The sequence below is a fragment of the Pteropus medius genome, unplaced genomic scaffold (genome assembly GCF_902729225.1).
Source record: "Pteropus medius unplaced genomic scaffold, Ma_sr-lr_union100, whole genome shotgun sequence".
Lineage (NCBI taxonomy): Eukaryota > Metazoa > Chordata > Mammalia > Chiroptera > Pteropodidae > Pteropus > Pteropus medius.
The window spans coordinates 557,797-585,630 of record NW_024354550.1 but is presented as its reverse complement, the minus strand read 5'-3'; the positions used below and the strand labels follow the sequence as shown (position 1 = coordinate 585,630).

The 27,834-nt window shown below is 37.4% G+C and overlaps 1 non-coding gene and 1 pseudogene across 1 annotated transcript; both read left to right on the top strand.

The window, feature by feature from the left end:
* Positions 1 to 1,503: 1,503 nt before the first annotated feature.
* LOC120596641 (5S ribosomal RNA) lies at positions 1,504 to 1,622 on the top strand. Its single transcript, XR_005651220.1, has one exon. It is a non-coding gene; the product is annotated as a 5S ribosomal RNA (ribosomal RNA).
* A 9,413-nt stretch (positions 1,623 to 11,035) lies between these two features.
* LOC120596678 (uncharacterized) lies at positions 11,036 to 11,155 on the top strand (annotated as a pseudogene).
* Positions 11,156 to 27,834: the final 16,679 nt, after the last annotated feature.

The window sequence follows — 27,834 nt, the reverse complement described above, 5'->3', positions numbered from 1 at the left end:
TGGGGCAGGATTAGCTTGAGAGGATTTGTCAGAGTCTCCAGTCAGTGCTAGAAGGATACAATGCATCCACTGCAATGGGCATAACGACATATATCTGACTTATCTATACTGTGTCATGGTCAGCCCAACTAAACTGCATCAATTCCCCAATGTGTTTGCTATCTTACCAGGAGCCAACATATCTGGAAAAGCTTAATAGTATAGAAAAAAGAGCCTAGAATGTCAGAAACTGAGAATATTTTTTTAGCGTGAAATAGTTAATATACTGGGGACCATATCACAATCTCATTTCATACTCACAACAACCATGAAATATTGACAGTGTTGTCCCCACTTTTCTAATTAGTAACTGTTAAGCACATTAATATATCTCACTAAACTCAAACAAGTATATTTATCCATAATTCAATTCCCTCTTGATCTCGTCCCCCAAAATGCCCATAGCCAACCCAGTATGACCTGACATGAAGAGAACTGTGATAGAGGGGAAATCAGAGAGGAAAACAGCAGTCATCCTAACTGATTTAGGTTAAAATATACCACTTTTGTAAGTTTTACAAAAACATATGGCCTTATGAACATTTTAATAGAGCCATTCTAGGGCCTTGGAAAGTTCCCATGAAAGTGAGGGTCCTAAAGCTTAAACTTTATTTATCACATGGAAAATCTATAAACCCACCTTTGATAGTGGAGAGACAATTAGGTAGATGGGATCAGATATGAGATATTGATCTTGTAAACCTTCAATGTGGCAGGGTGAGGACCTCAGATTGCAAGTGGAAATAAGAGGGAAGGCTCCATAAAATGAGATCTGATGCTATAGAGTTTGTTCCCTGCAGAGTGTCTGTTACTCTCTGCTTCCTGTGATGCATTGTGTCTGTTACTCTCTGCTTCCTGTGGTGCAGAGTGTCTGTTACTCTCTGCTTCCTGTGATGCATTGAACATAGGAGGTGATTTATCATCTTCAACAGCCACTGTAGAATATGCTACTGCTTACTGTGAACAGAGCCTAGCAGAAATGCTAGAGGAGTTTGTGTTCCAGATGAGGAAAGGCTAGTTGGGGGCTCCATTGTTCTAGGTGAGGGTCCTAAATTTCTGTCTTTACCTGTATTGGACACTTCTGTCTATTTGTTGTTGAGGTGCCCTCTTAGTGGCATCCAAGCTAAACCATAATAACAAATCATAAGTGTTCTGTGAATTAGAGCTTCAACATAATTTTGAAATGGTTGACATGAAAAAGTTGGATCAAATCAGAAATCCATTTCATTATGTAAAGAAATGCACCATTACATTTGCCAATAATGTTAGCTCTTCATATATAACATCAATTGATATAAAATTTTGAATGTTTATGCAAAAAAATTTTTTTTTAATTTACATCTGTGAAAAAGTCTTTCATAAGTAGTAGATACCAAAAATTTGAGAAAATCATTTAAGAAAGCCATGGTCAGAAATTGCATGTAAACTTTTCAAGGTTAAAACCCGATTTTAAAACATTATATTGTCTACGGCCATGCCACCCTGAACATGCCCGATCTCATCTGACCTCGGAAGCTAAGCAGGGTTGGGTCTGGCTAGTACTTGGATGGGAGACCACCTAAGAATACCAGGTGCTGTAGGTGTTTTAAAACAACAACAACAACAACAACAAAACTTCATGTTCTGTCCAGCAATGGCAAGCTAGGTAATTAGGAACAATTTTCCAAAAAAGGTAATTAGAAACAACTAATTTTAGACTTTAGATGTTGTAATTATCAGGCATAGACTATAAAACAATTATGTTTAATATGATAAACTTGAAAATTTTGGCAGAGAAACCACAAAAAGAGATACAATTGATTTTGGGAAAAAATGGAAATTTTAAAATGAAGTATTACAATAACTAAATTAAGATCTCAGTAGATGAATATAATAGTGGATTAGACACAGCTGATGAGAGAATGAGTAAACAAGATAGAGGATAAAATATATAGATTTATATGTATATAATATATAGATACAAATACATATACATATATATAAATTATATGTGTTTATATATCTATATATACATTGATGTCTATATATCTATGTTTATATTACAGAGAAAAAGTATAAGATATGTTTTTGGGGAGTCCTATAAGAAGATGTGAGATAAAACGGATCAGAGGTTGTATTCAAAGGCTGCAAATTTTCCAGAAACAATGAAAGACACAATTAAAAAATTCAAGAAGCCAGCTGGATCTCAAGTAGGATAAATAGAAAGAAATACATATACAAGTCACAATGATATTATGGACTCCAATGGCAAAGAGAAACATTTTCAGGTAGCTAGAAAAAATAAGATAACTTTCAAAAGCATGATAGTTAGACTGACAGTTGATTTATCAATAGCAACAATGCAGGCCAGAAGAAAATATACTGCCAATATAGAATTTTATACCCAGTAAAAATATCCTTTGAGAATAAAGATGAAATGAAGACCTTTTTTAATCAACAAAAACTGAGAGAGTTTTTCATCAGCAAAACTGCATTAAAGGAAATATTGTGAATGAAATGCAGGCAGAAGGAAAATGATCCCAGCTGGAAGGTCAGAGATGCGTGAAGGAATGAAAAGAAAGTGAGAAATACGAATGTAAACCTAAATGAACATTGGCCATATTAAACAACAATAATAATGTCTATGAAGTTTAAATATAGAGAAATAATGGGTAAGAGGGAGTAAATGGAGTTAAAGTGTTCTAAGTTTTTTGCAATGACCAGGAGGAAGGTATAGTTATTAGACTATATTAAATGAAGGATGTATATTGTAATATCTAGGGTAACAACAAAAAGCATAGGAAGACTGTAAAGAGAAAAAATTGAATGTTTAAAAAAATAACCAGTCAAAAAGAACACACAATACTGAATATATTTTCAAGCCTACATTTCAAGGAAAAGTTTTAGAACCTTTACATTTTCTAGTATGGTAACTTTTGTATTTCTAATTCATATGCACTATTAGTCAAGGCTAGAATTATAATCATCTCAACTGGGGAAGTTAAGACTTTTCAGTTAGACTTAAAAGAGCTTATTTGGATGTACAAATGGAAAACTAGAAAAAATATAAATCTTCTTAATTTTTAATGGATTATCTCCCCAGTTGCTTATAATTCTGCCTTATCTGGTAATTGCACATCTTACCCCATCCACACAGTGACAATGTAAGCAATCTTGTTTTCATGCTAGGACTTTTTTTCAATAGTTAATTGGTCCTCCCTTTTGAAATGACATGGATGGACCTAGAGAGTATTGTGCTGAGTAAAGTAGGCCAGACAGAGAAAGACAGATACTGTGGGGTATCACTTATATGTGGAATCTAAAAAACAAAACAAAACAAAACAAAAAACCCAACAACAAAAAATTCAAACCTCATAGAAACAGAGAGTAAAATAGTGGTTGCCAGGGACTGGGGAGTGGAGAGGGGAAATGGGGAGAGGTTGGTAAAAGGGTACAAACTTTCAAATCTAAGATAAATAAGGTCTGAGAATCTAACGTATAACATGGTGACTATAGTCAATGATACTTTTTTTTGTATAATTGAAATGTGCTTACAGAGTAGAATTTAAATGTTCTTCCCTCTCCCCATAAAGGGTAAATATGTGAGATCATCAATGTTTCATTAAGTCAATGGTGGAAACCCTTTCAAAATGTATACATATATCATCATATGATGTACTTTAAATATATTACAATTTTATTTGTGAATTATGCTTCAATAAAGCTGGAAAAAATCAATTGGATGAAGAATGAGTGCATGATCCAAGTAGTGCCACTGTGCCCTTTCCTCTGGGACCTTGGAATTGGTATTAAAAGACTTGCAGTTCATTCATTAGATATGATCATCTTCTAAGTGAATAGGACAAATGAAACAGCTGGCCGTCAAGAGAAAAATGAAGCAGAAAGGAAGACAGATGAAAGATAGAGAGAGGTTTCTAGGTTCCCTCTAGCACTTCAGACAGAATGTTACCAAGGCTTAAATGCATCACTACTTTTGGTTTCCATGAGTTAGTCAGGAACTTATGTGGTGATTTCTTTTTTTAAAAGTTAAACTAAAAACTTTTTTTTCAGTCAAAGCAAGTCCAAGTTTCTCAGATTTATTGTGTATGCCATGATGTAATAGAAGATTGAGAAGCATTGAATTAGAGAGATGTTTAGAAAGTATAATTGCACTGGAACTGTGCAGATGAAAGGAGAAGAGATGAAAATTGTGAGAATGATGTACAAATGTCGGATGTCAACAACGAATTGGCTGTGATGGCACTTCCCAAGAGAAGGAATGTTGGATGGAAAGCAGGTTTGGGGTAAAGATGAGATGATAAGCTCCATTTGAGATACATTGAGTTTGAAGTGCCTATAAGAACAACATGAGAAGATGTTAAGTTATGTCTTAAGCTGGAAAGAGTTCTATAGATACACATTTACTACATATCAAAATATGATATGTAGTAAAAGCCATGAGAATGAATAAGTTTGGCCAAGACACTGTTCAGTGGGAAGAAAAGGAGGCCAAGGACAAAACTCTGGGTTCACCAACTTCTCCAGTCCTAGGGCTGCTTGAATCTACAGTGATCTTTTTCATCAGTGGTATTTGAGGGGAAAGACATTTTTAACAAATATGAAGTGGCTCCTGAAGTGGAGTATCAGGTTGCCTTGGGACTGTGCCCTCTGCATTTAAAAGTATCAAAATTATCCAGTTGATTTGGGAGACTTCAGGGTTTAACACTATCTTTTGGGTTGCTCCTTCTCTGACTCTTAGGCAGACTTTCTCTATTGAAAAATGTGCACACTTCGAGGCTCATGCTTTTTCTGCTTTATATTCTCTCCAAAAAGTCAGTATGTGACAAAAATATTATGTGCTTTGGCAATAGGCATACCTGATTTAGAATCCCAGCTAACTGTGGCCTTGGGCAAGTTACTTAATCTGTTTATTTCTGTATTTCCCTCATCTGTAAATCTAGACTAACAATATCCCCTGGAAGGATTGCTGAGAGGACTGGAAACAATATGTAAAAGCAGCCTGCACAAAAACTGACATACTAAAGCTGGGGTTATCATCATCAGAAAGGTCATCTACTCTGATGGATTTTTTTCTTATTTCTTCTTTCTGCAAAAAAAAATAAATAAATAAAAACCACAAAGAATCTCATTTGTTAAAAATTATGCTCTTATTCAATAAAAATGAAACCAAATTTTCATATTGTGGGGATGAAGAGAGATGACTGGGACTCCCCTTTAAAACCAGAAATACTGAAGTCCTTAAATTGTCTAGAAACACTCTTATTAAATTTGAGGAATAGAATTCCTGTTTTGGAATATAAATAGATCTTTATCTTAAGAATAGGTTGGCAAGGTATCTCTCTGTCTTCTTTAAGCAAATGGTCATTTATTATTCCCCCCGTCCCCCTTATGTTAGATTCCCCTAGAGGAGTTAACTATGGGACACTAGGACAGTGGCAATGCTCCTCCATACCTTTTCCCCTTGCATATAATAGTTCCTGCAAGTAACTTCTGATTAACATTTTGGGCCTGATAGTATCCTGAGCTTTATTTCCATGCCTCTGATTAGGTGCTGGCAATTTCCACATAGAAACACCACTATTTTTCACATTCAGCATTTATAACACTGAGAGTTTCATCCTCTTCCTCCAAATTCTTTCTTACCTCTGGCCTTCTCACTTCTCTCTTCAGTGCCATTATTCCCCAGATGATACAAGCTTAAAAATTGGACAGCTGGGTGGCTGAACAACATGATAAAGGACTCTGGTTGTTTCTGTCTTTCAGTTTACCCACCTTCAGGCCAGCTGCCCTTCTGGTTACAAGATGACGGCAGAGATCTAGGCATCACAACCAGACACCCCAATGTGTAGATAAAGCAGGAGGCATCTTCTTATGTATGCCTTGTAAGAATGAAGAAAACGTTCCTCGAAGTCCCTTTGCAGGCTTCTCACATCTCATTGACCTAAACTGGGTCACGTGCTCATTTTCAAAACAATCACTGGCAAGGAGTATAGAGTTATCATGATTGGCTTAGAATGATGAGGATATATCCCTGAGCCAGGAATAGGGTCATCTTTCCTAAGGTGTGGATTCCCAAATAAAATTAAAGTTCTACTAACAAGAAAGAAGGAGGAAATAAAAAGAAGAGGTTTCCTCCTACCACTTTAGTCCAAACCCCTGTAACCTTCCTCAGGGTCAAGTATAATAGCTTTTTAACTGGTCTCCCAACTTTCTTTCCCTCACAGCCCACCTTACACAGTATTGCTACATTTATCTACAGAAACACTGCTTTGCCACATACTTCTTTTATTTAAAAAATGCCATTGATTCTCCCTGACCTTCAGGAAAACATTCAAACTTACCATAGAATTTTCAAATCATAGAACATGAGAATTGGAAAGGCCAGGGAGCTTGGAATGTCAAAGGCTCACATCAGGAATTTCAGCTATAAGCTAGACTAGAAAACACAGATGTGTGGTATCAACTAAATATTTATTTTGTCTAACCAAAGGCATGAGCTACAAAAATCTCCCTAAAAGAGCAGTCTTCAATTTGAGTTAAGCAACACTCTAAGGGGGTTATACACACATGGATTTTTTTTTTAAGTAATCAATTTCCAGATTTTCATCTTGTTCTTTCTAAAAACTGGCCTCAAGTTTAATACAAATTCTTTATTTTTACCTTTCATTTTGAAATAACCTCTCTTCTTTTTACTGATCCTGAAACTTATCTTGGAATATTATCTCCAGGATCTTAAGAGTTTCTGGAGAGTGGAGGAAGAGGCAAACAAATGGATAATTTGAAGTATTGATTTTGAGAGAACCTCTTGTAATGATTAAGCAAAATCACCTGGCAGGTCTTTCCATTAAAGGTGAGGTGTGGCTTTAGACCTGGGGTATTTGGGCTTGTGTTGGGAGGCTCTGGATTCAGATATTCTAAAGTGCAGAGATGGAGAGACTCAGTATCTCATCCCAATATGTCAAAGCATGCATAACTCTTGAGAGAGAGAGACCCATGACAGCAAAGTAAAGAACACTTCAAATGCTGAATATGGTGTCTACCATATGTTTTCAGTTACTCTCAATGTTCAGCCCTAGGAGGCACCATTAGTTGGAAAAGATTATATACAAGTATTGGAAGCAGTGCAAGTTCCTGATGCTGACGCGGGACTGAGCGGCACAACAAAATGGCACACACATTGGATTCTCTCACACCTTTTCTGGTGTCATCCACTTTACTAGAATACATGTGAATGATGCTCTGCAAACTGGTGCAACTTGGAGGTGACATGCAAATTTTTTAAATTTAACTGAAATGTTTTCTGAGACTACTACATTCTCTACTACAGTAAATAACACTCGTGGATAAAAATTCACATATTTCCTTTACATAATGTAGGCATCACTGAATAGAATAATTAAAACTTAAATACATGAAATTATAACTGAATATTTTTCCAATGGTAGTCAATTCTCATCTTATTTATTCTTTTAAAATGAACAAACAAAACAAAACCAGACTCATAGAAGTGGAGACCAAAGGGATGGTTGCTGGAGGGAAGAGAGATGGAGGGACAGGTGAACAAGGGGAAAGGGAACATAGTAACATTGTGCTAAGTTTGCACAGTGACAGATGATCACTAGAATTACTGGGGTGATCACATTGTAAGGTATAACAATGTCAAACCACTATATTGTACCCCTGAGACTAATATAACATTATGTACCAATTATACTTAAATTAAACATAATTTTAAAAACATTGTATTTTCTCACTCTTATTAATGTAAAATAAAATTATATGCTAGCTGCCATACTAGTTTCTAGCAGTTTATACTTTTTCTCTTTCATTAAACAAATAGGAAAGTTAATAAAACTCTCTTTTCAGTACGTTTTAAAAACCTTAGTAGATTATTTTCTGAATTTTTTATGTGTGACTTTTAGTTAATCTACTCCCTCCCCAAGTCCATTATCTGTAATGCACATTTACCAAAGAAATACCAGGACTTCTATCATTCCTTGCTTCGTAAGTAACTTAGAATTTCAGCTACATTTTCTTGTATTATTACAAATTGTGTAACAAGAAATAGCATTTTATAATTGTTTATACATTTTTAAATGTATGCATTAATTACATTAGCTCTACATCCTGATGTATAGCTCGCAGTAACTTAGTTTACAAGATGTGTTTCATATTTTCTCCATGGTTTCATACTATTCTTCAAATTGCGTTTTAACTTATTTGAACTGATAAATGAATTCAGACTTTTGCAACAGAATTCAAGTCCAAATTGGCTGATTGATTTGACAATGAGGACTTCCTTTTCCAATTAGGATATATGGAAAGTATTTCCTAAAGTTAAATGAGCTATATTAGCAGCTCCAAACTTTTGACAAAAATATTACTTAAAATGCATTAAAATAAAAACATTTTTAGAAAATAAAATATTGGCAAAAGTATATTAAAAATAATATTTTTATTTTCAGAGTAAACAAAGCACCTCTAATTGAAAGAGAACAGAGGTAGTTGTCTTATAAGTTTTAGTAGAAATTTTTAACAAATCTCTCGAAATTGCAGAAATTTTATAACCATTTTGTAAGTCAAGTTTTTTTTCTAATAAAAACAAACTTTCCATAAAGTTCGAGGAGTCCTTAATTGAAGTTTTAGCTGATGGATTATTAAAGCAAATTTTTGATGATAGATTATAAAATTATTTGTTACAAAATTATGAATAATTTCAAATAATTGCTTTTTTAAAAAGCTTCTTCCATTGCAATCCTCTTATTTTTGTAAAGTTTTCTTGGTAGTAACATTTATAAAAGTGAAAAATAAGAATAAAATTGATTCTCTAACTTGGGACACATGAACTAGTTGAAAAGAAAACAGTCTCATCCATCTTATGAAAAACCGCACCTCTAATACAATTTTACTTTATATGTTCAATGTTTATCTTAATTTATCACATATGAGGGTTATTTTGATAAATTTTACACTAATAATAATTATAATAATAAATTATTTTTGTACTTTAGAGCCTAACCGTGGTTGCCTCTTAAAATTTGTTCTCCCCTTCTTTGGGCACACAGCGAACCTGCATTTCCTCAACCCCCTTGCTGTAAGGTGTAGCCATGTGATTGTTCTGGCAACAGAATGTGAATGGAAGAAATGTGGGTCACTTCCAGGCCTTTCCCCATAAAATCTCTTTCATGCACTCTGTTTCTCCTTCTACCAGCCAGATACAGTCAAGAATGAGGCTCTGGGAGAAAGGTTGGCAAATTTCGGTAAAGAAGACAATAACTACTTTAGGCTTTGCAGGCTACACAAAGCCTCTGTCTCATACTCTGCTTTTATTCTTTTTTTAAAAAGGTAGTCCTTTAAAAATTATGCCAATCTATTCTTAGCTTTCAGGACACAGAAAAATATGCTTGCAAGCTAGATCCTTATTCTAGGGGATGGCAGAACCATATGATTGAAGAAAATTGGGTCCCCTAATCACTGTGTGGAGGAAAGCACCTCACCCAGGACTATTATGTGAAACAGAAATAAACACTGATTGCATTGAGCCATTACATGCTTGAGTCTATTTGTTACTACAGCTCAGCCCAACAAAAATACAGGAAATTAAAAAATTTAATTTATAGACATTTTTATTGCAGAGAAGTATAACAATGAATATAAAGAACTTGAGCATAATAATATAGTACATTAGGATAAAAGTATGTAGAAGTGGGATAAAAATATGAGCTTAAGGAGAAAAGGGAATGACTCTTAAAAGAAGAAATTATTTACATATTTTTAAAATGGATAATGATAGGTATCACATTGCTTAGATTTTAGATTCAATTAAATATTTAAAAAAGAGTATTACAGTTGTTTATTTAAAAATAGCTATATTAATAATATGCTAGAAATTACAACATTTGCAATTATTTAAACATACGAAATATTTTAGACATCAACAAAAATTCTGTGAAGGGATATATGGTTTTAAAAAATTCTTTTAAGGGATATGCCAAAAATCCTTAAGGAAACGTCAAAGAACCTTTCTAAACTTAGAAATAAACCTCTTTTGAAAGCTTCATAGATTCACTGGGCTAGAAGAAGGAGCAGGGACTTTTCTGATCCACCTCTGCCCTCTTCGAAATCCTGCGTCTGGGTCGCCTTAGATGGTATTCCAACACAGGAATGTCTTTCCTTGTCAGGTATCTCTCAGCTCAGTGTAGACTCATTTCTTCTGACCTTAGATTCCCCATTGAATCATGAGGATGAGGGATGCTTTCTTTCCTCCTTTCAAAAGCTTTCCTTTTTTGGTGGTTCTGAGGATTCATGAGTTAAACATTTGTTAAGTACTTTGTAATATTTGGCTGAAAGTACAAAGTCTTATTTATTATTGTTGGATGGATAAAAGGTATTATACAAGTGCAAAGTATCATTTTCTTTCCAGGGCATACAGCATTATCATGCTTAATCCCCAGGAAACTCATGACCCCATTCTCTTGCATGGTCTCTTCATTTACGTAACCAGCCACAAATTGAGCTAACAAAGTACTCCTGGGAGAAGATTTGCACTTTCTCCTTTTCTTCAGAGAGTTTCTATTTGCCTTAGAGGTGTGATAACTTTTTTTTTTTCTAGGCTGTAATTATAGTCCTTACTGCATCAGTGTTCCTCCTATAGGAGAGAAGACCTTAGGCAGTGAGAAAATCAAGAAGACTGAGTTCTTAATTTGATCTGTCCTTGTCTACTCATGTGACCCTGGACAAGACATTTCACCTCTCTGAGCTTCACCTTCTTCGTCTAAAAAATGAAGGATTTAGAATAAGTCATTTATATGATTCCTTCACACTTAAAATTTCCTCTTAACATGTCAAAATATTGGAAAGCCATTCTAAAAATTTAATCATACTGGTGTGTATCATTTAGTAATAGGTGATACACATAAAGAGAAGTACAAATGCATGAGAGATACTGTTTTCCAAGTAATCGTAGGGTAAAGTTCTTTATTTAAATTAATTTTCAGTCTATGGCCATGCTACCCTGAACACGCCCAATCTCATCTGATCTTAGAAGCTAAGCAGGGTTAGGCCTGGTTAATACTTGGATGGGAGACCACCTAGGAAGACCGAGGTGTAAAAAAAAAATAATAATAATTTTCATAGTATATGTGTTTATGCTGTTAGATCTATGTGGCTGCTGGTCGTGGTGGTGGAGAAAGTTAAATAAACTTCACAGTGACATTGAATGAAAACACATGCATTGATACTTTCATCACAGTTTATTCGTCTTTATGATTTCCGTATTACTTAGCACATTGCCTTGCACAAAGCAGGTGTAGATAAATGCTTGATGAAAGAGTATCTGACAGATAAGTACAGATGCATGTTTTCCTAACATCTAAGGCAAAAGTGAATATTCTTTTAAAGATCTCGGATTTAATTTTACTTGATATGATAGGCTTTTAAAGAAAGCTTGAAAATACTGTTGCTGAAGTCATTTCAATTGATTTGTTAATACTTAACTCTCTAGGGAATAATGAAAGCTTATGTGAACTATAGGAGAGCATTTTTTCAAAAGTAGTAGAAAAAAGTAAATCCATGCAAAAATGGATTACAAATTTGATAGGAAGAAGTTGGACTTGGACTATATCTGAAAATTAAAAGTAAATATAAAAATTTTATCTTAGGTGTAACAAAATTTAGGTTATCGTAGAAACTATGGACTAGTCCTTGAAATGTACAAAGACTGAATCAAATATTGCCTTTTATTTTTTTTTTGGAGAGCACATAATTTTTCCAACAAAAATTAACGACACACAAAACATCTTTCACTTAACATGCAGAAATACTCAAAGGGTTTCAATGATTTTCCCTAATGCTTTTCTTAAGCTTTGGATTTTCAAATAATTCCATGAACACATGATCATTCTTGTTAATTTTTCTTCTTTAGTTGTTAACTGCCCTACCAGTTACATAAGATGCCAAATATTCTCTAAAAATAATTGACTTAATGAAAGCTTTATCTTTTGCAAGATTAATCTTTTCATTTTCTATTGTGTGTGTGTATGTTATAATTTTCAACTAAGATACTCTCAGTGTTAAGTGAGAAGAGATACTTGAGGGCGTATTAGAAAATATTTTAATTATGTGGTGACTTTTGCTTTCCTATATTACAATGTTTTAGTGGAGCTCCTGAAAATTAATATTCAGATAATAAAGATACCTTGTATTCACTCAACCAGTATCTATTCAACATTACTGAGAGAAACTTGCTATAGCAGATAATATTTTCCAAAGATGACTATAACAATATTAGTAATACCACATGCTTATCTTACCATATGACCTTACTCCTCTGCAATTAACAGGTAGAATCTATATCCCTCCCATTGAACCTGGCTAAGCTTTTGTGACCTTTCTGCCAACAGAATGTGGTGGAAGTGATTTTGTGTGATTCCAGAGGCTAAATCATAAACAGTGATATAACTTCTGCTTGGCTCTCTCAGAACACTTCTCTTGGAACCCAGCTACCATAGTATGAAGAAATCCAGGCTACATGGAGAGTCCACTTGTAGGTGTTCTAGTCCAGGTGTCCTCAACCCCTTGGCCATGGACTGATACTGGTCTGTGACCTGTGAGAAACTGGGCTTCACAGCAGGAGGTGAGCAGCGGGCAAGTGAGTGAAGCTTCATCTGTATTTGCAGCCGCTCCCCAGCGCTAGCATCACCGCCTAGCTGATGCCTCAGGTCATCAGGCATTAGATTCTCATAGGAGTGCTGGTCTCTGGTGCCAAAAAGATTGGGGACCACTGCTCTAGTTGACACAGTCTCAGACAACAGCCAGAATCAGTCACCAGACTTGTGAGTGAGGTAGCCTTTGAGAAGACTCCAGCCCCAGTCACTGTCTGACACCAACTATATGAGATACCTTGAGAGACAACTGCCTGGCTAAGCTCAGTCAATCCCCCAGAACCATGAGAAATAAAAATAACAAAAGATTTTTTATCAGTTTACACCACTAAGCTTGGGGTGACTTGTTTTGCAGCAGTAGATATCTCATTTACTTTAATGTAATTAGTCTCTTAAATACTTCTAATGTAATAATGCTTTAAAATGGTAACCCTGGACCACACAAATTTTACAGTTCCCATGCTTAGCCCTGCTCCCCAACCTTAAATACTCTCAGAGGGGTGAGGAGTAGGCCAAGAAGTGAGTTTTCATTATTCTGAACATCCAGACATTCCCATGAGACTCTAAAAATGATATTGAGATGACAGGATCCTGGTTAGTGGTATTTAGGTCCCTTTCCATCTAGAGAGACTCCTAAGAGGATGGGGCTGGGAGGATAGGACTTAACTGCTCTAGCTTTAAAGGTAGCTGAGCCCTCAGGTGATTTTTATTGGCTTCTCTTATGATGGGTTACTGTAGCGATGCTTCCTATCTATTTCCCAAACTTGGTCTGTAGATACAGGCCAAGATCTGACCCATTAGACTTTACTCTGTCCTAGGACCCATTTTACTTCAGGTAGAGGGCCTAGTAAATATGAAGGATGAGTGCTGGAGAGAAGATCTAGAGCAAGTGAGAAGGAGCTACCACTGAAATATCATACAGGACGAATGATGAAAAGAATCAGTCACCAGACTTGTGAGTGAGGTAACCTTTGAGAAGACTCCAGCCCCAGTCACTGTCTGACACCAACTTGTTAGACGAAAGAAAACAGAGCAGAGGGTAGAATGACCACCTGAAGTGTAACCACCTCCCATGTTCCTTCTCTTCATATTATTTAGGCATAGATTTCTAGATAGTGGAAAAGAGTGAAAGAATGATAAAATCAGGGAGCTGAAAAATGGCTATTTGAGGTTTTTTGTTTGTTTGTTTGTTTGTTTATTTGTTTTAATACTGAAGAGTACTTCCTTAGATATGCAGGCCTCACTGGAATTAGTTTGTGCCACAGAAAAACTAATACACCCTGGTGGGTTCAAAATACAGGAAACAGGTAAGTTTATGGCCTTTTTCTAGGCTTAAGAAATGGGGATAAGAGACATTTATGGTTGTTGTTGTTGTTTTTAAATTCTAGGTGTTAGTCACCAGTTCAGTTTCAAGTCATAAAAACAGACTCAAATCCGTTCATATAATAATAGGAATTTATTGATTCTATAACTGCATAGTTGTTGACATCAAAAATGATTACATCCAGGAACTCAAATAATATTTTTGGAAATTTATCTCTTGCTCCATTCCCATGGTCCATTGTCTCTAATTGCCTTTATTCTATACTCAGTCTTCTTGCAGGTGGAGAGCATGATTTCCATAACAATAGTCAAACTTGTATCCTCCTTGCTTGTAGCTTCAGTGTATAGAGGCTGAGTTGCTAGTTAATGCAGGTCAAAAGACCTAGGTGGGACTCTGGATAGACCTGAATCAGAACCCTACTCTTAAGGCTAGGGGGGTTAGGTGGGGGTCAGTCTCACACAAACCACTTGGAATGGATCCCCAATGAGAACAGAAGTGCTCTGTTATTAGAAAGATAAGGGAAAATGTGTGGGATAGACTAAAACATCAGAAGTCCACTAGAGCCATCCAACTACTTTGGCCAGGATAGGAAAGAGTCAGAGGCCAGAAGCCCATGCTATCCTGAGGAGTAAATACTGGGCAGTCAACTGGAACTTTTCATATTCTAAAGTGCTCAGGATGTAGGAAGCTAAGAAACCCACAAATGTTTCTTTTACTTATTCTGCTATAGATTGTGGAAACCCACCTATCTCCCTCACCATTGTCCTAACATGCTTGAATTCCCATTCTCTATTCCTAGAGATTCTGTACGTTGGGAAAAGGGTGATTGTAATGCCTCTCAAAGTTTGGGAACTACTGATTTACATTTCAAAAAATCCAAAAAGCTGTATTCCGAAAATCTCCTTGTGTACTTAGTGGCTTTAAAAATATATTTTGAACTTTTTGTTGAAACACAATATACATAAAGAAAATGCACATATTGTGAATGTACAATGTGATGAGTTTTCACAGGCTGGATACACCCATAGAACCAGTACCCAGATCAAGAAGCAAAACATTCCCAGCACCCAGAAGCACCCTCCTTCCTATATTCCCTTCTAGTCACTTTTATCACTATCTGAACTTCAAACAGCACAGGTTTGGTTTTCTTGTTTTTGTGTATGTGTAACTATACAGTATGTTCTGTTTTTTTTTTTTTCTTCTCAATATGATATATGTAAGATACACTGTTATTATGTTTGTAGTTGTAGCTTGTTCGGTCTATACTGGATTGCTATACAGTGTCCCATCGTTTATTTAGTCTACTACAGGTATTCGAGTGTTTCCCATTTGGAGCTTTTACTGCTATAAACTATGAATAATCTAGTACATGTCTTTGGGTGAACGTATGTGAAAACTTTTCTGTTGAGTTTGTACCTAGAGTGGAAGTTCCTGGCTTTAAATATTTTGGACAATTAAATAAAATTGTCTTTTAAATAAGTCACCTTTGACATTTAATGATAGTGTTTAAACTATTCCATAGGTTTCATCACATTGTAGGCATTGTCCTGAATCTAAAGGGTACTGTTTAATATCTGCAATCAGAATAAAGCAAGAATGAAGGAGCAGGAGGCTGAGGCTGGTTGCCCTAATGAAAAACCATGATCTTTTGCTCAGTCCCTGGGTCTGAGCCCATTGTCAGTCAGGAACTCATTGACCAAAGAGGTGGCAGATCCTCAGGAGTAGGGCCCCTGGAACACCATGGTAGATAATGCTGTATGGATCCTCAGTCGTCTCTAAAGTCATCTATGGCTATTTTCTTGAGTGACTGTATATTGGAGAAAGGAGAATATTTAGACATTTCAGGGATTATCGGATACAGGTTCTGTGTTGATATTGACATTTGGAGCTCTGAAGCATTGTCCTGCCTCTTTCCCCACACTTAGAGTGGGAATGTGAAGACCAGATAAGTAAATGGAATTCTGGCTAAAGTCTGACTCAGAGTGAATTTCCTGGGTCCGCAGATCCACCTGGAGGTCATTTCCTCAGTCTCTAAGTATATTATTGGGATTGACACACCTGGCAGTTGGATTAATCTCCACACTGGGTGACTAGCATGCAGGGTAAGAGCTATCACACTGGGGAAGGCAAAGTAGAAGCCTCTGTAATGGCACTCTGCCAAACCACCTGCCCCCAGCAAGACAGTAAATCAAAGTCAGTATTGTATTCTGGTGGTGGACATGGGAGTAGGGGTGGTACAGATTAGTACCACCATTAAATATTTAAAGGGTGGAGGAGAGTGGGTGGTCTCTATCATATCTCTCTTTAACTCATCAATCAGAATCACAGAAAATGACTATAGAATACTGTGAACTCAACCAAGTAGTAGCCATGATTTCTGCTGCTGTGCCAGCCATGTTAGCCTTGTTAAAGCAAAATAATAAGCCCTCAGGCACGTGGTATGAGGTGATTGATTTAGCAAACGAGTTGTTTTCCATGGCAATTAGAAAAGAGGATCAGAAACGATCTGCGTTCATGTGAAAGGTACAACGTTTATTTGTAGCTTTGCCCCAAGGATATGTTAACTCTCCTATCCGCTGCTATATATAGTTCAGATATGGGCTATCTCGACGTCACAGGGAACATTGCCCTGATCCATTATACCAACAACACTATGATGGCCAGACAGAATGAGCAAGATGTGGCTAGTATACTGGAAGGCTTGATAGGAGACATTCACACCTGAGGATGAAAGAAAAACCCTATGAAGATTCAAGAATCTGTGACTCCAGTGAAGTTTATAAGGGTCCAGTACTCAGGGTTATTCTGGGACAAGCTCTCCAAAGTAAAATATGAAGTGTTGTATCTTACATCTCCTACTGCGAAGAGGGAACCACGATACCTGGTGGGCCTCTTTGTGTATTGAAGGCAGTATATTTTATACCTAGGAGTGTTATGTAGCCCAAATACCAAGTGACATGGAAGGCTGCTATCTTTCAGTGAGGCCTAGAGCAAAATAGTAATCTACAGCAAGCACATGTTATGGTTCAAATAGCCCTGTTATTTGACCGTACAACATGGCAGAGCTTATCGTATTGGAGTTGGGAAAAGATACAGTATGGGATTCATAGCAAGACTCAGTGAGAGAATTATGAGAACTTCTAGAGTAAGGCCATGCTATCTGCTGCAGAGAGTTATACATCTTTTGAGAAACAGGTCCTGGTATGTTTCTAGGACTGGGTAGAGATGGAGCATTTGGCCATGGGGCACCAAGTGAGCATACATTTAGAATTGTTTATTATGAGCTGGTTTTATTGGATCCACCAAGTCATAAAGTTGGACAGGCGCAAGAGCAGTCCTTCATAAAATAGACATGATACGTTTAGGATTGAGCCTGAACAGGACCAGAAAGCATGAGTAAACTTCATGAGCAGGTATGCCAGATCTCCATGTCATGCGCCATGGATGCACTAGCTGCCTTCATTTTCTGTAGGGTCTCAAGTAGCTGAAGGGAGAGGAAAAAACTCAAGCTTGGTTTATGGGTCAGTTGGCTCAGTATGTGTATGCAAGACAGAAATGGACGGTGGCTCAGAAACTTCTCAGTGGGCAGAGCTTCAAGCATTGTAAGGTCATTCCCTTTGTGTGGAAGGGGAAGTAACTGTTTAATATGTCCAGTGACCCTGAAAGGGAGAGGACTGGAAGATTGGAGACAAAGAGGTCAGAAGCAGAGGCATGTAGTGGGCATGAAGAATTGAAGATGTTGTTTTACATATTAATGCCTACCTCAAAGTATTTACCATTGAAGAGATACTAAATAATCAAGTGGACAAAATGTACTTGGCCAGTTGATGTTAGCTAGTCTATGCCATCAACCACCTGAGAACTGACATGATGGGCAAATGAAAGGTGATGGAGACAGAGGCAACTCATGGGTTCAACAGCATGGAATCCCACTTACCAAAGTTGGTTCAGTTTCCACTACTGCTAAATGTTTAGTGCATCAACAACAGATACTGAGCCTCCAATATGTCACTATTCCTAGAAGAGTCCAACCAGCCACTTGGTAAGTTGACTATAGTGGGCCCCATCTGTCCAGTTTGTCTGCACAGCAATAGATATCTATTGTGGGTATGGCCTTTCTTGCCCACAGAGCCTCAGTCAGGACCACTATCTGTACAATTTTAGAATATCTGATCCATAAGCATAAAATCCCACACAATACAGCATCCAATTAGGGGATCCACTCTGTAGTAAAGAGATGCAGAAAAGACCATAGGATATTAGGATCCACTGATTGTATTAGATAGTACAGTATCTAGAATTAGCGTGAAGAGAAGGTGTCCCTGAAGTTATAATAGGCCATACGTTGCAAGGATAAGGTGCCATACCTTAGGGTACAGTGTATATACCAAATCAGAGATCTTTATGTGATGTCATGTCACATCATAGGAAGAGTGCATGGGCCCAGGAACAAAGGGGTAGAAGCAAGAGCAGGCTCATTTAACATCACTCCCAGTGACCCATTGGGGAACTCTGTACTTTCCATCCTCACTACTTTGGGCCATGTAGGATTAGAGGTCCAGTTCCCCAAAGGGATCATACTCTTGCCAGGGAACAGAGCAAGGGTACTGTATTTAACTATAGTTTGCGAATGCCACCTAGGCTCCTGTGTCCAGGGACCAGCAGATGAGAAGTGCCATCATCATTCTAGCTAGGATCAATGACCTTAAGTAGTGGGAGGAGCTAAGGCTGCACAAGGGTAGATGGCAGGGAGGAATGTGCAGAAGCAGGTGATCCACTCGGTGCCTCTAGGGATTCTCCTTCCCAGTTATACTATGGATGGATGTGCACAGCAGCCCCAATCTGAGAAGGGTATGATTCCAAGGGCTTGGGCCCTTTAGAAATGAAGGTTTAAATTGTACCACCAGGTAGGCAAGCCATTAACACTTGCAGAGGTGATAGCATAGGATGTGGAGACTAGACTGGATAGCAGAAGAGAGAGAAGATAACTATCAGCTATGGTCTGAAGACTAACTACAGCAACAGGGCTATGGTTTGCCTCATTAACCTCTCTCTTCTAAGTTTCCCTTCAGGAGGAGAGGTCCATGAGAACCCCGGAATAACAGCACCCTGAAAATGGATAGAGAAGTCAGTTTATGTGATTCAGTCTGTGTAGACTATGATAAACGCCTTGTTGGCTCACTGCTTGTGGCTCCCTTCAATAGAAAATCTACTGTGAGGAGGTAAGAGATATTGCTGCACTAGTGAAATTTGCTGCGCTGTTCGTACTGAAGACCATGCTCTCCTCAGTTTGGCAATGGTTGAGGAGCTAAGGCTGCACAAGGGTAGATGGCAGGGAGGAATGTGACAGCAGGGTGCTAAAGCTGAGCCATTCCTGCTCACCTACGACACCCCTATTAGTCAAATATTGCCTTGGAGCTCCCCATTAGCCTGGCCAGAACTTTCTCAGAACCGCATTGCAGTCTGAGGCGCTTCCTCCTCAGTCCTTCCGTGTTTCCTCTTTTCACAGGTGTCATACGTGCACTGAAATCTCAAGACTCCTGACCTACTACTCTTCTTCATTTTCTCTTATTGAATAAAAAATTCTTATTTCTTCCAATAAATTTCTTGTTCATCTAATTCCATCTTGGTATCTGCTTCCTGGTGGATCTGAACTGACCATGTTTGCTAGTTCTTTTCCAAGTAATCATCTGATTTTCTCAAAAAACTTTTTCTTGATAGTTGGAACACTGAATACTAAATAGATGCCTACTTTATAAATATAGATATCTTTGCTGGATAATTTATGGTGATTAACTTTCCAGAGGAGTTACAGGACGTGTTAAAATTTGTACAAGGAAACAGAGGCATACTTCTGTTTGCAGAAGGGCAAGTTCATCTTCAGAATTTTTCTAGATTACTTTTATGGTTCCTTCCTTTTTCCTTCCCATTAGTATGGACCCCGTTTTTCTCCTTTAAGCCATAGAACTATAAATTTAAATGAAATGACATTTCCAGGAGAATAGAAATTCCTGACTTAAGTGAGGCCCTTTTGAGTTAAGATGAGTTTGTGATAATCAAAAGAAAGAGCACTCTTGTTCCCACACCAGCTATATACTGCTACCCCAAACTGTGGATTAATGGGATTGGCACAAGAATAAACTTGGTTGGGACTTTCCCTGGTGGCATTTTGTGGCCATGGAGGAGGTTCCCTTACAAATAAATAAGTCTGGGTGGAAAAACACCTATATGTGGGGTTCTTATTGCCTCTCCCAAAACACCACCCCAACACACACGTCCACACTTACACCGCAGCAGTGGTGAAATAGAAAAGACTGGCTAAAGATAAAGACTCTGCACAAAAGCCTTTGGTGATTTTAGGTTAAATGGGCTACAAACAGCTTGCTTTGGAGTCTGTAAAGTTTGGCCTCCAAAGTCATTTGGCAAAGCTGTCCACAAGTCAAAAGGAGGATTCATCAGCAAGAATGAAATTTACCACCAGATTATGCCTGTCTTTTCAGCTAAACAGACTGAGACTTATTTTTTGGCAGTCTCTTTGTGAGGTGTTCAAACACTAATGCAAAAGTTTTGAAACATGAGACATTTTTCAGTGAGCAGAGTGTCTGAGGGAACTTATATGAAGGGATCAACATAACTATTGCTTCAGAATTGTCAGAGAATTCATCGAAAGGGTCCTTCTTTATTGGTGACTACTTTTGTTCTAAGAATGGGATCCATTGCTTCTAACTTAAAACCTTGGATTGTAATATGAATTAATGAAGCATCAACACTGGTACACCTCAATATACCTATCCTCAGGGTATATAGAAGAAATAGATCTCTCACCAAGATATATTTAAATCAACACCAGACAAAGAACTTTGTCTTTACTCATTGAAAGTTGTCGTACCTAATTGGATAAGGCAGTCTTTTAATAATTACAAGAGAAGTGGACAACTAAAAATCTGGAGACTTTTTTCCTCAAAAACCATTAACCAGTTTTATTTTTATAGTTGCAATACCAACTACCCAGACTGAATTATTATCTCTAACATGGAACGCCTGGAAGACCATTGATTGACACTTCCAGACAGTAGTTACAGAATTTTTTAGCAGAGAGGTAGGTAAAGCTCAGGAAATCTCATTTCACTTTTTCCCACTGTTCTTTGGCATTTATCAAGGAGTTTTAAGTCTTTTTCCAAATATCTTCAGGTTCTTTTCTATGGAAAGCAAAATGATGGCAGGTGGGAGGAAATATACAGAATGAAATATATAATGTCTCTTGCCTGAAATCTTTGCCTCCAAATTGGGAGATAATGGTTAAGTAGAATTATAATGTGCAGCCACTAGGTTAGTGCCTATGAAGTCCTAAAATTGTTTGGCTGTCAAGAGCATGATGCAATTCCTCCAAGTATTTTGTTGATGAGTCATTTCTAAAAGACAAACAGCTGAAGACCTGTGTTCATGCTAAGAAATACTGAATGTTTGAATATGGGCTTGATATTCCATCTCTGGGATTTCCTGCCTGGGCCTTCTTTTCTGGGAGCTTCCTGCTCTCTCTTTGCGGTTATGTTCATTGTACTTATTTTTGACCCTGCTCTCCCTCCTGCCCATCAAAGGTGATTGGGCCAAAGATGGCACCTGACTCATGCTAAAGCAGAGAACTTTCCCTGGGAACTTAGACCTGAAGCAAAAGTTCATGTCTCTTTTAAGAGGAACTCCATGTAATATATGAAACTGTGAGATGTGGAAGTCCATTTGCCACATGAATCGAAGAGTAGATAAAGCTGGTTGATCCAGAAAGAAGAATAACAGAAATATGCAGAAAGATGCAGAAGAGAGAGAGAGTGAGAGAGATGTGTGTGGACTTCCTTGGATTCCTGGCACTGTCCTCATAACTGCCCCTTTTTGCTTAAGTAAACAAAAGTTTTTACTTACAGGATTCTTAACTACTTTTCCTCTCATCCTTGAGAATGTACAATGCAGAAAATATAAATTTGTCCAACCAGGTAGTCTTGATTCTGTAGGAACTTCCTCTTGCTGATAGTGTGGAAGACATCTGCCTGCTTTCTGCACTCTCCTTCCCCACCCAAGTTCTCTAAGGGTCAAGACAGACTCAACCTGAGGATTAGGACAAACTGACTTAGGTTTGGGGGCTCCCAAGATTTGGAGGCTGTGTTGAAGGCCTTAGTTGGATTGCTAGGCTGAGTTGTGTAGCCATCATTTGTAATATTTTTTCTATAACAAAACACATTCTGAGTTCCAAACAACCAACTTACAAAATAACTTCTGGAATATAACACTTTAAAAAAATAGGGATCGTATCAGTATTAATTACTATTATGATTCACATCACAGAAGGGTTCTTTAATACATACAAGTACTCCATTAATCAGGGTTTGATTGCATTTTAAGTAACTCCAACACATTTGAGTTTTAATTTATTTAATGAAAGGGAGGAGACAACTAAACTTCAATTTGAATTTTAGAAGCCTCTCTTCATTGAATGGCCATTAGATGACAAAGCATTTGTGAAATTACTTAAAAAATATTTTTTCTTTTTTTTCTTTTCCTCTTTTTTTTTTCTTTTTTTAAGGTGCACACAGAATTTTGTATGCTCATAGAGGAGGAAACAATTAAGACTCTGATTCAGTTAAGAAGTTATAAGAGAAATATAATTTAAAAGCCTGGAGGAACTAGGAGTTTGAGTTCTGGCTCTTTTGTTACAAGTTGACTTTTGACACTGGCACAAACTTATCTGAACCTTTGTTTTCTTATCTGTAAAATAGGAGTCCTGGTAAGGCTTATCTTCCAATTCTTACGGAGTTACTGTGAGATTCATGTGTGATTGTACATGTGAAATTGTTTTGTAGTCTGTAAAATATTGCATAAATAATATTTACTATTACTGTGATTATTGAAATACTAACAACTTAATTATTATGTCTAGGTGAAACAGTATGATCAAATTAAAATTTATTGGTGGCAGGATACTGTATGAGGATAAATTTACCCTCTCATCTAAGATTATCTGCAAATATGTACTTTTAAAGAGAACCTATTGTTTTTAAGCATGTGTGAGTTGAATTCATGCCCATGGGGGTCAGCTTTCTTGTAGAGAATTTGAGACCTAGACTTCCCTCCACCCTGTCTTGGTTTGGCTAGTCCTCTTCTCCTCTTCTTGGCTACAAATGACAAATTGGTCTTTTCTGACCAGGCATGAAAAGTGGCTTCTCTTGAGTCTGGACAATGCTGAGATAGAGAGGTCATAGTAGAGCTCATATATGCTTGGCTCTTGTCAACATGACAAATAAGACAGGGGAAGAGCAGCGGCTTGAATGGCTGGTGTAACCAGATCTGGGACTTATTTGGGTAGAGGGAGGAGTTGAACAACATAGGAAACCAATGAATGTCCTTTCGGGCTGCAGATTCTTCCAAGCTCAGCTTGAAAGATCACGTCTGGTCTTTCAAACAGAGGACACTCAAAAAAGAAAAAAAAAAGTATATATATATATATATATATATATATATACACACACACACACACACACACACACACACACACACACACATATACATATACACACACACACATTTAAGAAGAAATGAAGAAATATATATTTCTTGAATGTGTGGATAATATTAAGCACTTTGAAATTTCCTCCACACATTGCTAATTAGTTCTCTTGTCACACCCAAAATGATGTTAATAATACGGTTTAGGCTTCTCAGAGTGATGATTCAATTTCCCTATCAGATTACACATTCATAGATTTACACAGATCTAAGTACATGGGGAAAAACATTTATCTTTTTATTTTCACACAGGTACTTTATTTTTTGGTATTATTTTAGCATCTTACTTTTTATTCATTTTTCATATGTTTTTGAACAGAGTTGTAATTATGGTGTTCACAAATATTTGTTTCTGTATTTTTTAACCAAAATTCATAAAAAAGATTTTTTTACATTGTCTTTACAAATACTCTTTCAGATAGCTACCAAAAATGTCATTGGCTACACTAAGCTTTCAGATATACTTAAGCCGATCTCTTGTTAAATGTTTTTCCTAATAGATTTTCCCTACCATTTTCTAATTTTCTCCTACTTTAGACTATGCTGCAATGGGCAACTTCACAATATAGCTTGATGGTTAACCTGTAAACCATGCTTTACGTTGTTATGTATTTTTGAAGTGTATTTTTCTTTTCTAAGAGAATTTTCTTAATTAATTTCTTTAATTTATAAATATTTTCCAGGTTAAAACAATCAGTGAAGATACTAAAGGATAAACAACTTTAGTCTTAGTACCTAAGACTAAATCTCAGAAATTTCTTTTTCTTCTGGTTCAACCGCATTTCCAAAGCAATAGATAACATAAGGCCGGAAGACAGTCCCACACACCATTATCACCATCATTATCAAAATTATCTTCCTTATAATCATGCCAGTGATGCATTTATTGGGACCACAAAAACAATGTATGACAATGAGACCTGCACCTGGGAAGAGTAAATGCAAAAATGAGTGGCAATACCAATTTGTTTTAAGAATTTTTAAAATTACTATATGCCTCACACTGTGCTAGACACTTGGGAAGGTGGTAAATTATGAATACACAAGCATCATGTTTGATCTGTCAAGAAACTGGTCAACTCTTATCTTCCTGTTGAAATAAAGACTAATCTTATTCAAAAGTTTTCTGGACTCTTTATTATTCAAACTCTTATCTATTCAAGGTCCACATCTGTTTTCACTCTTCTTCAGTGCTAATGGTGACCCTGTTCTGGGAATTTTCTTCAGGCTGGTTCAGCAAGTCCAGGCAGGTTTTGCCCCAAGGGCTTCTGGGCCAGAGTCCTCTAACAACTCACCCACCTCACCACATTTCTGACCATTCACCTTAGCTGGAATTGGTCACTCAGACCAAGTCAGCGATTCAGAGAGGTAGGGCTAAGAAAAACAGCTCGTGGCTTTCCTAGGGCAAAAATAGCAGATGACATAGTCGGGACAACAGCCACGGGGCAAGGTGACCACATGTACTGGACACTCCTGTGTGGAGAACACCTCCTTAGGTACTAGAAGAACACAAAGAAATGGAGTCCTCTTAGAACTGTTCTCAAAGAGCTTGCAGTCCTATTGGGAGTTGAGTCCATATGCAGTGCTGAAATTGTGATTGGTGGAAAGATACCTTACAAACTGTTAAGAGCACACCAATGCATGCTGAAAAAAATAGGTAAAATCATCTAAGGATTGTCATGCCCTCAACCAGGAATTGTGCCCTTCAGAAGAGCAATTCTTTGAAGAAATGTAAGATGCTTCTAGCTTTGCAACTATTTACGATCCAATTGGGAAGGAAAGAGATACTGAGGTCAAAGTTAAACTCTAAGGCAGTGTTATGTATTATTATGTGTCAAGAAAGCTAAAAGACAAGAACCTGAATTTAGGGGAAAATAGGGAAAGATTAATGAAGCCTCAACATTGGAGTATGGAGGGCAGTTTTGTTCAGGATTCTAACAAAGAGAGAGATGTAGTGAAGGAATAAGTCAAACATGCTTGGGTCAGAGCCTGGCTGGAGTGGATGAAGGACACATTTGTGTAAGAATCAAGGTCGGAAAGCTAGGAAGATGGCAGTTTATTGGGAGACCTTGGGTATTAGATTGATAGCTTGACCTTTATTCTCATGGGCAGTTGCTAAAAGCTTGTGAGCCAGGGGATGACGTCATGAAAAGACAGGCCAGACACGAGAGACTGGAGGTAGAGAAACCAATTAGGAGGCCATTGCAAACATTTTGAGATAAGGTCCTGTTGTGGGAGGAGGAAAGGAAGAATGGATTTGAGGGACACCAGAAGAAAGAATCACAGCACTGCCACTGGTTGGATGTGGAGAGAGAGGGGGGAGGGACAGCTGGCTCAGGGAAGGTTTCAACTGGAAGTGTGTTGAGGGGAGAATTAGGAAGCAGACATCAACTCCCAGTGGAAAGTCTTTGCAAATGTAGAGAAAGATTTACATATCGGCAGGTGTGTTCTCTCAATTGATTATCTTATAAAAACTGTAGAGCTTCTCTAAAAGATAGGAAGGCAATAAGTTTTAAAATGACACTGATTTAAAATGATAATACCAGGGAGTAACTCCTGGCTCACACAGGATAGGAGAGGGGAAAAGGCAATCCAATCTAGGATTGCAAAACCTGGGCTGAATCCCAGGTGTTTTTTGTTTTTTTTTTTGTTTGTTTTTTGTTTTTTCCTTTTAATAATTCATTGTATTTACTTGGGCAAAATACTTTAAAACTGATTTGAACGGTTTCTGTATCTGTAAAATGGCGATATATAATATATTATCTATTCTTTGGGTTTCCATGAGACTTAAATCATAGGCATTATTTGTTGAATGCTTTAGTATGTAACAGAATTTGTGTTAAGAACTTTATTTGCGTTTTCTTATTTAATCCTTAGAATGCCCATTCTGCATTTTTAAAACTTTCAAAATTTAGTGGCTTAAAACAGTATCCATTTTATTTGCTCACAATTCTACAATCTGGGCTGGGCTCTATGTTTTTTTTTTATTGGTCTTGACAGTGTCAGCAATGTGTTTGTTGTCAGCTGGTGGACCTGCTGGGGGCCAAGTGCAGCTCAGATGTGGGGTAGCTGGTCTTCTCCCTATCATCTCCACATATCTCAAGGCCACTCTCTCTCTCCGTGTGGTTTCTCCGGCAGTGTAGTTGTACTTCTTACTTAGTGGCTTAGGTCTCCCAAAAACAGAGAAGCAGAAACTTCCACACCTTCTCAGGGGTTAAGGTGTGGAACTAGTATAGCTTCACTACTGCATTTTCCTGGCTAAGGCAAGTCACTGGTCCAGTTCAGATTTAAGTGGAAAGGACTCTACAAGGGTGTGACTAACAAGAGGGTGGTCCATTGAAGGGCAGCAATGTCACAGACTATCACAATATTATCTCCAATTTGTAAATGAATAATCTGTGACTTAGGGAGGCTAAGTTACTGGCCCAATATAGAGAATAGAGCTAGGCGCTTCAAATCTTGTGTTCTAAATCATGAGTCAACAGATAAAATTTGTACAAGCATACCTCATTTTATTGCTCTTGACTTTATTTGCACTTTACAGATGTTGCTTTTTTTTTTTTTTACAAATTGAAGGCAAGACCCGCCATTAGCATGAAGATTTCATTTCGATTTACCGCGATGCTGTATTGTGGTAGTCTGGAATCACCAAACCTGCAATATATATCTCCAAGGTATGTCCGCATAGTGTTTAGATCTAGAATCCTGTGAGGTGGGTTATTGTCCCTAATTTACAAAGGAGGAAACCCAGAGCTTAAGTATTTTGTTTGAGGTGACATAAGTATTTTGCTCTGGAGATTTAGCCATCATGCAGTGCTTGAGCAGACAATTGAAAGCCAAACAGCCGAGATGTCTCTTTGCCACACCGATTATCCACCATGCTGCCTTGTATGGGCAGTATCTGACACATACAAAGCACAACGTAAATGTTATTTAATCTGAAGCTATCGTTTGAAAGATGAAAGACTGAAGCAAATCTCTTCAACCATCCACTATCTTGTCTTATAGGCTGTTTGGGAACTGAGAGTTTTCCCTTTGAGTTATTCTGTGATCAGGGCAGTTTTCATTTGGTCCTCTGTATCTACTCCTCTGTCCTCCACTATTTATTTCTTGAAGCTTGGCAAGGAATGAAGACAACGTTCTCGCCCATCCAATACCAACCCTGATTCTCACTGGATGATTAGACTCATGGCCCCCTCAGCATTTTCTTCTTTTGTAGCAGCCAAGTTCTCTTTACAAAGCAGGACCTTCCTG